Genomic DNA, 14,879 nt, shown 5'->3' on the forward strand with positions numbered 1-14,879 from the left:
AATGATTGACATATAAAGAAAGCAACATGCATCTACCTGTGTTGCCACATAACACTTGGATCAATCAAGCAGACAAATGCGAAGGGCCAGCTAAGCTGTTGATTGTGTTGTTGCTGCACTATAATTTTATCCATAAAGACGGAACCGAACCTGATCCGAATTGTCAGCATGCTGCATCAATCACTGAGACTCACAGAAGCCATTTGCTGGCATGGACAAAGGCTCAGACATTGCAGGTGTGCCAATCCATCAGGGGTAGATGCCAGGCCACACACTAGGTGTACCGCCTACACATGGAGTAAAGATAAGAGCAAGGGCCAAATTCAGTCAAAGTGAAGCACTTTCGAATCCTATTTATTTAAGTGGGATACATTCAGGACCATACTTTAATCTTCGCATTTAAATAAATGGCTTAATCATGCCCAGTGCATTATATGGAGGTTATGCGGACCGCCTCCCCACCACTCGCCATGACATATCAACTGATGATGGTAGTGCTCTTTGGTAAACAGGAATAGATTATAGCACTCGTAAGATTGACATTCAAGAATGAAAGATTCTGCAAGAATGAAAATTAAGTGTGACTGAACAATATATTAGTAAGGCAAGCGGGGAAAATCATCTTAATTTTTAAGTGTTTTTCTTCCTTCATATCCAATCTTCTCATCTCAGCTGCGCCCACATTTGGAGCTGGAGGGGGGGATAAGGAAAATAAAGAAGCGATAACATGGGAATCTTTTGGATTAATTTGGAATCCTGAAAGATGTGAATTAAGTAAAGTTAGTTTCATTCTAGGAAGGAAGGAAGGAAGGAAGGAAGGAAGGAAGGAAGGAAGGAAGGAAGGACCTTGTTTGTGAGCGTTGGCTATAGACATAGATGGGGAGAGTTACTTTTGCTGGCCACTCTCCCTTCCAAACTGAACTGAATACCAACAGACTTTCACTTAGAGCAGGAATGGCAGTCCTCCAAGTGGTGTTGGACTTCACCTCCCACCAGCCCCAGCCAGCATAGACAATGGCCAGGTTAATGGAAGTGGTAGGGTTTTCCCTCCCTATCTTAGAGAGTTATCTTAGAGGGCTTATCTCCTCTGGAATTTGGGATGCATACCCTCTACCCCACTGTGTAACTCATCCTTTGATATTTTACCCTGGAGTGTTGGACTGCCAACCACTGGGCATTATCGTTGTCCTAGGTTAAACTGTGGCCTTCCAGTTGTAGTTGTTGAACTACAACTCTGATCAACTACAGCTATGGTCAAGATCAGGCATCCTCAACCTCAGCCCTCCAGATGTTTTGAGACTACAATTCCCAGCATCCATGACCACTGGTCCTGCTAGCTAGGGATCATGGGAGTTGTAGGCCAAAAACATCTGGAGGGCTGAGGTTGAGGATGCCTGGTCATGATTGATGGGAGTTGTAAGCCAACCTCCAACATTTAGAAGGCCACAGATTAGTTATCTCTTTCCTAGACTTTTAGCTTCCTGGCACAAAGGTCCTCCATTATTACCTGAAGATTTTAAAAGTTAACACCTGCCAAGAAAACAGGACACTATTCCACCAGGTGTTTGACTCTCTTGCTGCTGCATCATCGCCATGACGACTCCCTTGATTCACCAATAATCACTGAACTGTGTTATGTAAGAGGCAGTAATTAATGTGAAACAAATTAGTGTATTGCCAACAAGACAATAGACATTAAGAAAATGCCTTAGCATTGGTTGGAAATGGTTCCTAACTGCACGGAGACAGTGCGTATCATTTAAAAAGATTTGAGCTTTCTCTCTTAGGCAGCCCACTCAGATGTACCACACATTCCTATTTTTTTCCATCAGTAGGAGTAATAGGCTATTGAGTGACACTTTACAGACAAGTGCTGCCCATCAAATTGAACTGAAAGGAATGCCCTGTTTTGGATTGATGGAGAAATATTGGGAGACTTGTGGAAAAAAATCAGTAAAACGTAAGAAATGTCTAAGAACATTCCATTGGAAGGTGATTTACCCTGGAATGCCCTCTAGTAGTGAAAATGTCGATTCCTTTGAAGGAGCCAAAGACTTAAAACTTTGACAGGCCAATTGGATTGATAGTTTTTAGCTTTCTTTGGCTGGGGGGTGAGAACAAGTTGAGTTTTCCTGCCTGCTATGAATCCCAGGCTCCCTGTTAGGTGGGGTACCTACTTCTTAATCTCTGTGGGGCATAGAGCAGCTTGGAGGGTCAGTTTCAGATGGGGAAACGGTTTGCCATGCACCCTCTGAGCTGCAGTCACTCTCCAAATTCAGGGACTCCACAGCTGGGGGTGGGGGAGGAAAATTGGTACAGTTCACATTTAAAAGTGAACTTACCAAATACAAACTTTCTGAAACAATGCATGAACCAAAACACAGCCATCTTTCAAAATTCACACTTCTCAGAAGACATATATATGAGGCGAAATTGTGCAAATAACACGCATGCATTATATTAGGGGGAAATGCTTTGCAATTTTGTGTATAGTAAATACAGTTCTATAGAAAAAAAAATATGTACTGGGGGGAATTGGCCCTGAAATGCTGATTGATTTTCATGAGGACTTTTCTTAAAAAATTGCAAACTGATGTGGAAACATGGAGAAGTGAATTGAAGACTGGGAAAAGAGAAAGGAAAACCCAGCCCAGCCCACTTGTCCTTGCAAGAAACCTACAAGAGATTTACTCTATTAAGTTCCCCCTTCGTCCCTTTTATTATTGTGCCAACCACTGTAAAGGAGCTGCAGAGATGCATGCTGGGGAAAATAGCTGTAATAGAGTTGGCTTTCCATCTGTACATCTCATGGAGCGTCTTTCTAAAGCTTGAAAAGAATGTGTGCAAAGTTCCTAAATGATTAGATATTGAATCAAACCCATCTCTTTTTATAAATAAGGAAAAGAAGGAGGAAATATTGCCAACAATGAATATCTCTCTCTCTCTTTCTCTCTCTGTGTGCGTGTGTGTGTTCCTATAGTATGGTTCCGAATGTTTTGAATATTTTCAGGCTTAAGTGCATCAGTGCTAAAGCACTCTAGTGGGAGCAAAGTACTAAAGCAAAGCTATGATTCATAATGATCAAGTCCAGTAACTTATGTTCTAGCACAGATAGCTCTGCACAATGTAAGTAATCTGTTTAATGGACATGTTTTTGGTTTTTGTTTTAATTCTAATTTAGCTGTTGGAAACAATTGTTCTGGCTGTGACTCTTTCATTAGTGCTTTGCATTGTGGGCACAAGTGATTGTGAGTGCAACTTAAATCACTGAGATATGCGTGTAAAATTATTGAGCTAGCCTGATAGCCTCCACTGTAACAGCGGAGATAATTATAGCTGAACAATTACTCCTTGCCCACAGTTTTCATTGGGTGAAAAAAAAAAAAAAGACTCCCTGGAATTGTTTGGTTCCCCCCCCAAAAAATACAAAATGGGGAAAAAACCAACAACACCCCAAACTTCTACCCTTGTTTTTAAGTCCAAATGAAATATCGTATCCCTTCCAACGCACAGGAAATATGACATCATGCACAAAGTAGACCCAGGAAATATGGGCAGAAGAGCAATCCATTGAGGCATTGCCCATCCTAAGTGCAGTGCAGAGGGATTTAATGGGTACCTGCCTCTTAGTAGTCTTGTTACTGAAATGTAGTTAAATAGCGGCAACCCATGTGCAGCACCTGAGCAATGGGAGGCCTAAGGGAGTATAGGAGTTTATGTGTATCATTTTCTTCAGCAACTTGGGTTGCAAAAGGGGCTCCACAGTTACCCTAAACTCCACCCCATTTACTGAGCTCTGAGCTCTTTCTACAATCCTGCACAGATACACACACACAAACATCAAATTAAGTGGGACACATCCAGTAAGTTGATGAATGTATGGCTAACATGTCCCCCCCCCCATTAAGTGATTGTTTGCAGGGGCTAGAGAACATGCATATAGGGACAGGGGGCCACACATATTTTTCTAAGTGCCCTGCTTCTCGGTGGCTAATGAATTTAGGGGAAATTAAGTAAAATATTAATTGGGGAAAATAAATTAATTTAAGATGACTTCATATAAAGATAACTGAAGGGGAGTTGAATTCATTTGGAGCAGCATGCCAAGAAATTCATTGGGAAAATGAATTGAAAGGGAATTGATTTGGAATGATCCATGGTAAGGTGCAAATTAATTAAAGAATTCATCTGGGGAAATTTGGTAAATATTTTGTAAAAATCTAAATATTCCAAGAAAATTTTCAGATTTGTCCAGTGTATACTATCCTAATATCTTATGCAAGTGATTAAATTCTAAGCTATTTGTAGAATTTAGAAATGGATGCAGAAAGAAGTTTAGATGTCAAAGTTCTGCTATGGTAACTGTGAGAAGAATAGGAGGACCCAAAGGTATTTGCAAATATGGTCATTACAGTTTAGTATATTTTTCGTACTTGACTGCTTGTTTTTTGTTGTTTGCTGCAGGATATATTACAGTCGTGCTTTCAAAGGGCAAGACAAAGGTGAAGGTGTTATTGTCTAGATGGCAAGATGATTATCAGAGATGTTTCTGAAGATGTAGTGGTGGAACATAGATCTCAGTATGTCCCTTCAGTAGTTATGTTTAGGTAGCAATAAAAATGACAGATGGTTATTGATTATAAAAACAAGGTGCAGATTGGGGTCTGAACGGCTAGTAATCTGAAGTATGTAGACAATGTGACGCTCATCTTTGGTAAAGAGCATGTGCTGCACATTTTTATAGAGGGAATAATGACAAGTAGCACCCTTCCTGGCTTTTCTCAGACTGACTTGCCACCAGGCAGCACAAGGTTTGGTAATTTGTTTAGTGTGGAGGGTCGGCCTGAATATATATCACCAGACAGGAAAAAGCTGCCTTAGACTGATCGGACCATTGGTCCATCTCGTAGCTCAGTCTTGCCAGGATTTCAGACAGGGAGTCTTTTCCAGGTCTAACAGGAGATGCCAGGGGCTGAATCTGAGACCTTCAGCACGCAAAGCACATGATCTACTACTGCGCTATGGAGAACTGAAGCTAATTTAAATACTTAAGTTTGTTGTGATCAATATAATCTGCATATGAGTTGTCATAGATATCAGTGTCCAGTTGACCAACTGAAGGCAACAGTGCTGTAGCACTTCTGAAGTAGTGTTAGTGTATTTCCAGTGTAAAGTTAGACGTTACGGCTCTTGAGGGTTTTCTTTTTTAAAGGTGGCTGTAAAGTTTAGGATCTTTCAATTTATGTTTATTAAGGTTTGAATCTCTCCCTTGCCACCCAGCTACAAGGAATACTACCACCAATAAGAGGACTGTTGACTTTTGGATTTAAGGGGCAGATGTTCAAAAATGCAAAGAAAGACTGGTGGATATTGACAATCACTTAAATGCTGCTCTCTGGAAAAGGGAGAAGCGTTTATTTTTGGACATTTACAAGCTGTATCTGAGGCATAGCTGTCAACGTTTCCTTTTTTTAAGGGAAATTCCCTTATTCTGAATAGGATTCCTCTCAAGAAAAGGGAAAAGTTGACAGCTATGATCTGAGGTGGTCTAAAAAAAAAAAGAAGGAAAATGAATGTTGATTCATTCCTTTCAGGCATTCTTAACATCGCTGGAGGGGAACTGCTGGTCCCTGGGCCTTTTTAGGCCCACCAGGCATCAGAGCAGCATTTTGGGCAAACCATAACTGCCCATCTCATATGGGCAAATTCAGAAAGTGTCCAGTTCAAGCCACGGCTGCAAATTAAGAATCTTTCTTTGCATCTACATTTAGAATATAAACCACCGGACCTCATGTGATACAATTCTTCACCCCTTCTCTACATGCATATATAAAAAAAATTTCTTTTGCAGCACAACTATTAATCTGAGTTTGTCCAAAGTCTTGACAAATTACAGGTGCAGATATTATTATTTGTTCAGTTGTGCCTTATTCCATCAATTTGCAGTGGAATCCTGCCTGAGGAAAGCAGCTGTGGGGAAGAATTTCAGGGGAAACCTGGCAAGAAGTAAGACTTGCTCTAGCTGGAATAACAGGCATGTAAGTAATATTTCACAAGCTGTGAGGGATCCATAGTAAAGGCAATAGTGTGTCAGGAATCATATGTCAGAATTTATTTTATCCTTTGTTCTGTTTTTATTTGTAATTAAGCATAATGTTTGAAAATAAAAGGGATATTAAAAAAAAAGTTAAAAATGGCAAGCAACCTAGTGGCCGAAAAGGATAAACAAGGCTGGACAAAACAGTATACTGTATTTTGATTTTTTATAATATATTATAATGCTGCTACTTCATCTTTTTGCTCTGTAAGAGCTTCTGTTACAAGGCACTACAGTGGTACCTCGGGTTACAGATGCTGCAGATTACAGACACTTCAGGTTACAGACTCCACCAACCCAGAAATAGTACCTCAGAAATCGCACGGTGATGGCGCAGTGGCAGCGGGAGGCTCCATTAGTTAAAGTGTTAAGAACATGTTAAGAACAGATCAGGTTAAGAACAGTTTCAGGTTAAGAACAGACCCCCAGAACGACTTAAGTTCTTAACCTGAGGTACCACTGTATATACATGTGGTAAATTTTTTAAAAAGGTGCTTCTGAAAGAGCATATGATCCCAGTTAATTACACTGGTGTGACTTCAAGTGTAACCACATTCATTCTGTTTCAGCTGCACCACAGAATTATCCAGCTCAGAAAGAAGTTATTGAGGCAGCATTCACAGGTGAGGTTTGCTGCATTAGTTTCTGTCCCATTTTCTAATGTTCCTTTCACACTGCACATGCTTGTTTCACCACATCTTAACCGATATACTGCCATTTACAGGTAGGTAGCCGTGTTGGTCTGCCATAGTCAAAACAAAATAAAAAAATTCCTTCCAGTAGCACCTTAAAGACCAACTAAGTTAGTTCTTGGTATGAGCTTTCGTGTGCATGCACACTTCTTCAGATACACTGAAACAGAAGAAGTGTGCATGCACACGAAAGCTCATACCAAGAACTAACTTAGTTGGTCTTTAAGGTGCTACTGGAAGGAATTTTTTTATTTTGTTTTGATATACTGCCATGTTCTGGAAAATGTTCTGGAAATCCACCCACCATATATGCGTATGTGCACTGTTGTTCCCTTTCTGGAATCAAGTAACATGGAACTAATCACCAAACGTGTGCTATATTGCATTTGCTTTCTGGAAATGGCTTTTATTTCATGTGAAAGCTCTAATAGAATGCACAAAATTAACAGTTAGGGAAACAGAATACTGTAAAACGCTGTGTGACTGCAGCCTGAGTTGGTCACAGCAGCAGCTTTGAACAGGCTTAGGCTAACTTCACAATATATGAGTGTGAAGCTGAGGCTCCAATACTTTGGCTACCTCATGAGAAGAGAAGATTCCCTGGAAAAGACCCTGATGTTGGGAAAGATTGAGGGCACAAGGAGAAGGAGAAGGGGACGACAGAGGACAAGATGGTTAGACAGTGTTCTCGAAGCTACAAACATGAGTCTGACCAAACTGCGGGAGGCAGTGGAAAACAGAAGTGCCTGGCGTGCTCTGGTCCATGGGGTCACGAAGAGTCGGACACGACTAAACAACTAAACAACTAAACAAGAACAACAACAAGCTTCATAGAATTCAGTAGTGTTTACTTCTGAGCAAATAACATTAGGATTGTGCTGTTGGGGAAATACATTTGTCTGCCAGTGTTAGCTTTGATAGTGGGTTGCATGTGATGTTAGAAATCATCAGAGCAGACCCCCCCCCCAAAAATGGCTATGACTAACTAAAGTCTACTCTGAGTAGACTGAGTTGGATACCACCTATTATCTCTGTGTGCAGAAGCAGATCTGCTGTCTATCTTATTCTGGAGACAAACTACATGGAATGGATATCTCCAACATGGAACTTGCCACAGAAACTAGGTTGGCACCAGTGAAGGTTCTGTGTTGGGCTAGATGGATCTGGAGTCTGACTAAGAGTGGCAATTCTTACATTTTAGAATGGCATCTGATACTTTCTCTTTTGTGAAGACTCATAGAAAACAATAAAATACATTTTTTTGTGGGTTTCTGTAACTTTTGGGTGAAAGGAAGTAAAAAATTGAATTCCCTCTGTGCCTTTCACACAGTGTGATTTTTTTGAGTGCAAAAATTCCACAATTGAAAGAAAGTTTCTAAAGATGCAATATTTTAAATAATAAAACCTTGATCTGAAGTGCAACTAAGCATACTCAAATTATAGCATGCGAGATCTGGCAAATTGCCAATCTTTTTTACCTCTTTCCGAAAGGTATGCTATGAGACTTCTAACTAACTGGCAATAATTGCTGCTTAACATCTTTGACAATATGAAAAATGTCTTTCGGTTTCTGCCTTGGGGAAGCTTCTGTTTTCCTGTTTCATCAATTACATGTTTTCACAAAAACACAACACTATTGTAACTGCAAATACAATAATAAATGGGAACACCAAAGGGTTGTTGGAACAAGTTCAGATTGATCTCTATTATTTTCAGTTAGGAAGCTTTGGGATATATATGAGGAAGCAGATGAGACAACAGAGGGGAATTTCCACCTCATTTTCTGTGGAGATTATGTACAGAACAGAGTTTAGCCAAGACAAAAAGATCACATAAGTTATGGCAATGTGGCTGTCTTACTCGCAGTACCACCACATCATCTACTCAGAGCAGCTAAATACATTGTTGCACAATACCCCAATCTCTGAGCAGTGCAACAGGGGTTCCAGATGCTTACCCAGGTCCATGTTTCCTTTTGGAAACAAGGAACAGCATAAACTGCTGTGTATTTATTTACACATATATCCCATCTGAGCTTATGATGAAGGGGGTCACAGCATTAGCACCTCAAAAGTGTCCTGTTTCTCCCATAACCACAACCTTGGATTCAAATAGACATCAAACATCATGTTCTGCCTCTCTGGCTTTCCAGCATACTGCGTTACTTCTCCAGCATCTAGCTCACACAGCTCCTAATTCCTCTAACCTGTCTACTCTAAACTCTGGTTTATCTGTTGCACGAGTCCTTTGCTCCTTTGTTCTGTTAGTGGCTCATCACTCCAGGCGATCACCTCAGCACAGGATGCTAGCCTAGCTTCATTAGCTTTTAACACTTGCTCGATCTAGGGATTAGAAGTGTCTGGCCCTTCTCGATGAAGCCTCAATTCAATTATAACACTTACTGGATCCATGAAGTTAGAGAGATCTAGCACTCCCGAACTCATAACAATATGTTTGAGGCTGTATTTTAAATTGCTGAGAGAATGAACTTACGTGTGTGATTGTATCAGGGAAATATAATGCAAATTCACAAGTAATTAGTGCCTGGTGGAGTTACAGATTCACGCTCCTCTTCTGAGTTTGATTGTGGGGAAGTAAATTTGTTGAAGTGTTCTGTCCAAATGTTGAAGAGACATTGTGGAAAGCACAATTTCCAGTCAGGGCTGGCCTAACCAATAGACAGAGATGACTGTCTGCCTCAAACTTTACTTTGTAGCATGGGAGCATTATGGCATGTCTCATCCCATGCTGCTTCAGTAATGCTAGTAAAGAAGCACTATCTGGCTGGGTGGGATAATATACTTTCTTCCCACACCTCCATGGCCAGGGACAGGCAGAAGTGTTGCAGACACTAGACAGTAACCATCTTTACAGCTGTTACAGGAACCGGGTCACCACACCACATCTCCCATGGTACAAAAGTAACCTTTGAATCATCCTTTAATTGTTCCTTTACCTTCAATTCCTACTGCTGCTCTATTACTGAAATCAAATCAGCTTTAATGGACTTCGCTTTGGCTGGGTTCTGCTCACCTTTGCCTTTGAAGTAGATGTGGCATAACGGAGTGGAGGTATTCCTTTGCTGATCAGTTTCTTCTGTTTTATACCAGTGGAGGTGTCTCTTATGAATGTGTGAATAGGCATCCTGCTGCTGTTGGTTTGTTGGGTTAATGAGAGTGCTCCCTAACCTTGCTTATGGCTTTGTAACCTAATTGTGCTATAAGGAACAGACAAAGCTTTCATTTAAACTGGCCATTAAGCACTAGGTTGCCATAGGAGTGCAGAAGAAATAGTTCATTATCATTCAAGGTAGCGTGAGTAATGCAATGAATAATCCTATTGTCTTCACAGCATTGCTTCAGGTCTTCATTAGAAAAACTATATAAAATGTATCTGCATGACTCTGAGTAACAGCCCTTGTTTTTCTTAAGTTATGATTAATACTTTTAAATTAATTAATAAATGAAGAAGCAAAGTTAAATGTGGACTCCACACATACAGTAAATGTGCCATTTCCCCCCAGCTGATAGCCCTTAGATTCCTAGAAATGAGTGAAACAGGCAGCCTAATCAAGAACAGATCAAATTTGTCCACTGTGTTCGGCTCGCGGCACAAACACCTTCATGGAACTAAAAAAAACCCCCAGAAAGTGATCAGTTCTACCAATTTGCTCTTGGGGGCTAAATACTCTCCATGAGTAATGCTTTACAAATTGCACGCACATCAGATGTGTGGTTTTCAGATAATTGCCTCTTCAGTGAAGGGTTTTGGTTTCATTTACAAAAACTGTCTGGGGAAGTTTGCGCCATCAACCTTAAATACTGTTCTATTGGCACAACATTCTTGATTTGTGGAATAGCAGATCAGCTGGGGCCACTTACACCATAACCCTCTTTACCAGCTCAGCGAAGGGAGGGGTGGGTTTGCATTCACTCTCAGTGCCACCCACTCTCACCCCACGTACAGCGAAGTGTGCAAAGAGCTCTATATGTGTGCAGCTGTCTGCATGACTAGGGAAACTAGCAAAAGGCATGGTCCTTGGTAACATAGAAAGAGCCTCTCTACATTCATGGCTTCATGTCCACCCATCGGCACATGTGGAATCTGGGGCTTCTCCAACTGGCTGGGTTATGAGCACAGCTCATATGGATACAGTGGAAAGGTCGATGATGAGCCTACAAGTGCTTAACTTGTGCTGGAACTGACTGTGAGTGACATTGTTTAAAGGATTAGCAGTCGTTGCAGCAAAAATGGTTTCCCCTTTGGCTGCTGTGTATGTTTGCCCAATAGGCAATGCTCTACTGCAGCTCTTACAGATAGTGGCAAAAGGTCTGGTGAATCCAGTTCCGCCCAGAGGATGAATCATTCTCTTGCTTGCTGTGACATGTTTGACGTGTTCCTTGATGCTTAGGTTTGTTTGAGGACTCAGTTTGAGGACTGGCATCTTAAATACTGGTTTATTTGGATCAGTTTCTGTTAATAACATTTTGTGAGTCATCTTTGAGAGAGGTGGGTGACCGTGTTTGAACTGAACCCCTGAGTATGCTCCTAGCTGCGGAAGGTAAGCTAGAAGAAATGGGATCCTCTGCTGAAGGTGTGGGAGACCTTTGGCCCTCCAGATGTTCAGTTGCAAGACCCAGCATCTCTGGCTATTGGCCATGCTGTCTGGGGCTGATTGATGCCACAGTCCAGTAACATCTGGAGACTAAAGGTTCTGCACACCTGCTCTACTGGCTGGGGTATCAGTATATCCTCTAATGAAGGCAAAATGCCAGGCAACCTGAACCTCATGGCCATTGAACACCTGCTCAGATGATTACATTTGGAAACAGCTTCAGCACACCTGGATCCTATCATTTCTGGATCCTGGCCAGGATGGTTTTTTTCTGGGTCAGACCTGAAAACTGCATTTTGAACTCTGGTAGATGATCTTCACATAGAGATTTATGAGATGCTTGCATCTTATTGAACCTATTAGATTTTTCTGTGGCTTTGTATACCATTGACTAGACATCATAGATAGTAGCCACTGATAGCCTTATTCTCCATGAATTTGTCTAAACACCTTTTAAAGCCATTCATGTTGGCAGCCATTACCGTAATCGTGTATGAACATTTTACTAGCCTTTTGTACACATAGATATGTGGAGGGTGCATGCTTGGTGTGCCCAGGCACACCCTAATGTTTCAAAAACAACAACAAAAAATAGGGCTCAAAGGAAGCAGAGAGAGAGAGAGAGAGAGAGAGAGAGAGAGAGAGAGAGATATGCAGGCAGAATGAAAAGGCTAGAATGGAGCTGCTGCTTCTGCCTGTGCCTGTTTTTGGAAGCTGCAAATGCTGCAGATCCATTCCAGCCTTTTTCTGCTGCCTGCACCTGTCTTTATCTCATGGCTCTGTCTCTATCCAAACTCCTCTGTCCACCTTCTGTGGAGAGAGATCTGTGGAGTGAGGAGCTCCTTTTGTGGTGCACAAGTAAGGAGGAGGAGGAGCTATCCCACCCTTGATCCTCCTGCCACTTGTCTGCTTGGCACAGGTCTTTTTCTCTGCAGGGGCAAAAATTCCCCCTGTTTCTGCTTCTTGACCACTCTTGTTGTGGTTGTTTTGTAAGCTTTTTTCCTATTTACCCTTTTCTTGTCCTTATTTGTTTGTCTTGACATTCGCCTCCTCCTTCCTTTGCTGAAATCAACCAACCAACCAACCAACCAACCAACCAACCAACCAACCAATCCCTGGGTGCACACCATAATGGAATGTGCTGCACACACCTATATTCACATATTAGAAAAACATTGCAGTGGCTATGTAGCAAGGATTGCTGGAACTCTGACACTGATGTGAACAGCTTCTTTCCAATCAAGCTAGCCCCAATCTAGCAAGTAATTTTGTTCTGATGCTTTCTGCTTTGGTATTTATGCAAAACCCTGCTCTCTTTCTCTGTTTGCATACACACAAGCACATGTACGCATGCACGCACACACACAGAACGAGAGAGAGAGCTTTTTTCTTTTTACACTGCTCTTAAGGACAAAACTCACATTAGAGATCATGAAAAGCTGGCAGCTTCTGCAACACACTGCTTCATTTCAGAATGTACAACTACAGCTCTCTCTTTCTCCCACCTCCATAGTTTTTGCTTATTTTCTGTTTCAGTAACATTAACAGAAGAGACATGATTTAGTATTTTCTTCTAAATGCTCTTCAGGCCTCTTAGGCCTTCCTTTAAAAGAAATAATCACACTTGATTTTAAAGCAGCATATGTTTTCCAGCACTTGCATTTTCCTGGGATAATAGCTAACACCACTATGCAGTCCATCTTCACTGAAATGTTTTGCTACAGGACATGTGGAGTACATTTTCCAAATGTTCAATACAATCTCTTATTTCTACAGTCTAAAATTTGTTGCCTTTCCTGGGGATAGTACAGTTCACAATTTCTCCAAGAGGCCAACAGCTGAAAGAGAAGGCGGGAGAGCTGGCTGCTATTGACTGGTTTTGCATGCTTTTCTTTTTACACTGTACATTTAATAAGATTCCCTTAATAAGCATATAGCTTACACAGGTCCCATCTGCACTATACATTTAAAGCAGGAGCATACCACTTTAAAGAGTCATGGCTTCCCTCCCTCAAATAATCCTGGGAACTGTAGTTTGTTAAGGGTTCATAGGAGACCCCTATTCCTCTCTCAGAACTACAGTTCCCTGGGAAGATAGATAGATTGTTAAACCACTCTGAGGATTATAACTCTGTGAGGAGAATAGGGGTCTCCTAACAATTCTTAGCACCCATAACAAACAAATGTAAACATGATTTTTTCATACAGGTGCCATCTAGAACTGCTCCCCTCACTCAGTGATTCACTTTAGTTCCTGCTTTCTGCCATTATTACTACACTACTTATCTAGAAAACTGGAACGTGTCCAGAGGAGGGCAACCAAGATGGTCAAAGGCCTGGAAATGATGCCTTATGAGGAACGGCTAAGGGAGCTGGGCATGTTTAGCCTGGAGAAGAGGAGGTTAAGGGGTGATATGATAGCCATGTTCAAATATATAAAAGGATGTCACATAGAGGAGGAAGAAAGGTTGTTTTCTGCTGCTTCAGAGAAGCGGACACGGAGCAATGGTTCCTAACTACAAGAAAGAAGATTCCACCTAAACATTAGGAAGAACTTCCTGACAGTAAGAGCTGTTCGACAGTGGAATTTGCTGCCAAGGAGTGTGGTGGAGTCTCCTTCTTTGGAGGTCTTTAAGCAGAGGCTTGACAACCATATGTCAGGAGTGCTCTGATGGTGTTTCCTGCTTGGCAGGGGGTTGGACTCGATGGCCCTTGTGGTCTCTTCCAACTCTATGATTCTATGATTCTATGATTCTAAGACACCTTTCACAGATCTTATAAATACACCTTTAAGTATCTGTTCTATCCAACCCAGGTTGTAACCCTGCATGCTCATTGGATGCAAACACTGTGGGGCATGGAAATGAGTGGGTGCAAAGGGTCCCACCTTATTGTTTCAGGTCTCCTGGTGGGCTCACAATTTCATGAAAGCAATCTAGAAATGAACAAAAGATGTGAAGCTGTGGGTCATGTATTAATCTGTACTTGTTGTGCTGTGCCTGAATTAACAAGAGGGTATCAGTGTTAAAGAAATAAACATTTCTCATAACTGCTACTATTGTACAGTGTTTTCTTCCCTGTAATGTTCTCTCGTTAGATCCAGCACAGTCTGTACAGATTACAACTGTACTGAATCCCATCATTTTCTTGTGTGGACATTTTCCTGCTTCCTTTCGGAAAGTGATATGTATTCCAAAGTCATGCTGTACATTTTGAATGATGAGGGTTATGGTAAAACTAAGACTGTGATAGGGGTGGTGAAACCCATCTTTTCCCTGTAAAAACTTGCCAAAGCCTTTAGGATGCAGTTAAGTTTTCAGATGCATATTTTAAAGGTTTCTCAGCGTTTGCAAACTCAGAATTTTAATTTTCATAAATCATTTCAGGTTTAGTATTTAATTGTAGGCCCCTAAATGTCAACAGCGCTTCCATTTTTATTTTGTTGTGAATGGAAGGGATTGACCTATAATTAGCT

Source organism: Podarcis erhardii, assembly GCF_964252035.2.
Source record: "Podarcis erhardii genome assembly, chromosome: 4".
Lineage (NCBI taxonomy): Eukaryota > Metazoa > Chordata > Lepidosauria > Squamata > Lacertidae > Podarcis > Podarcis erhardii.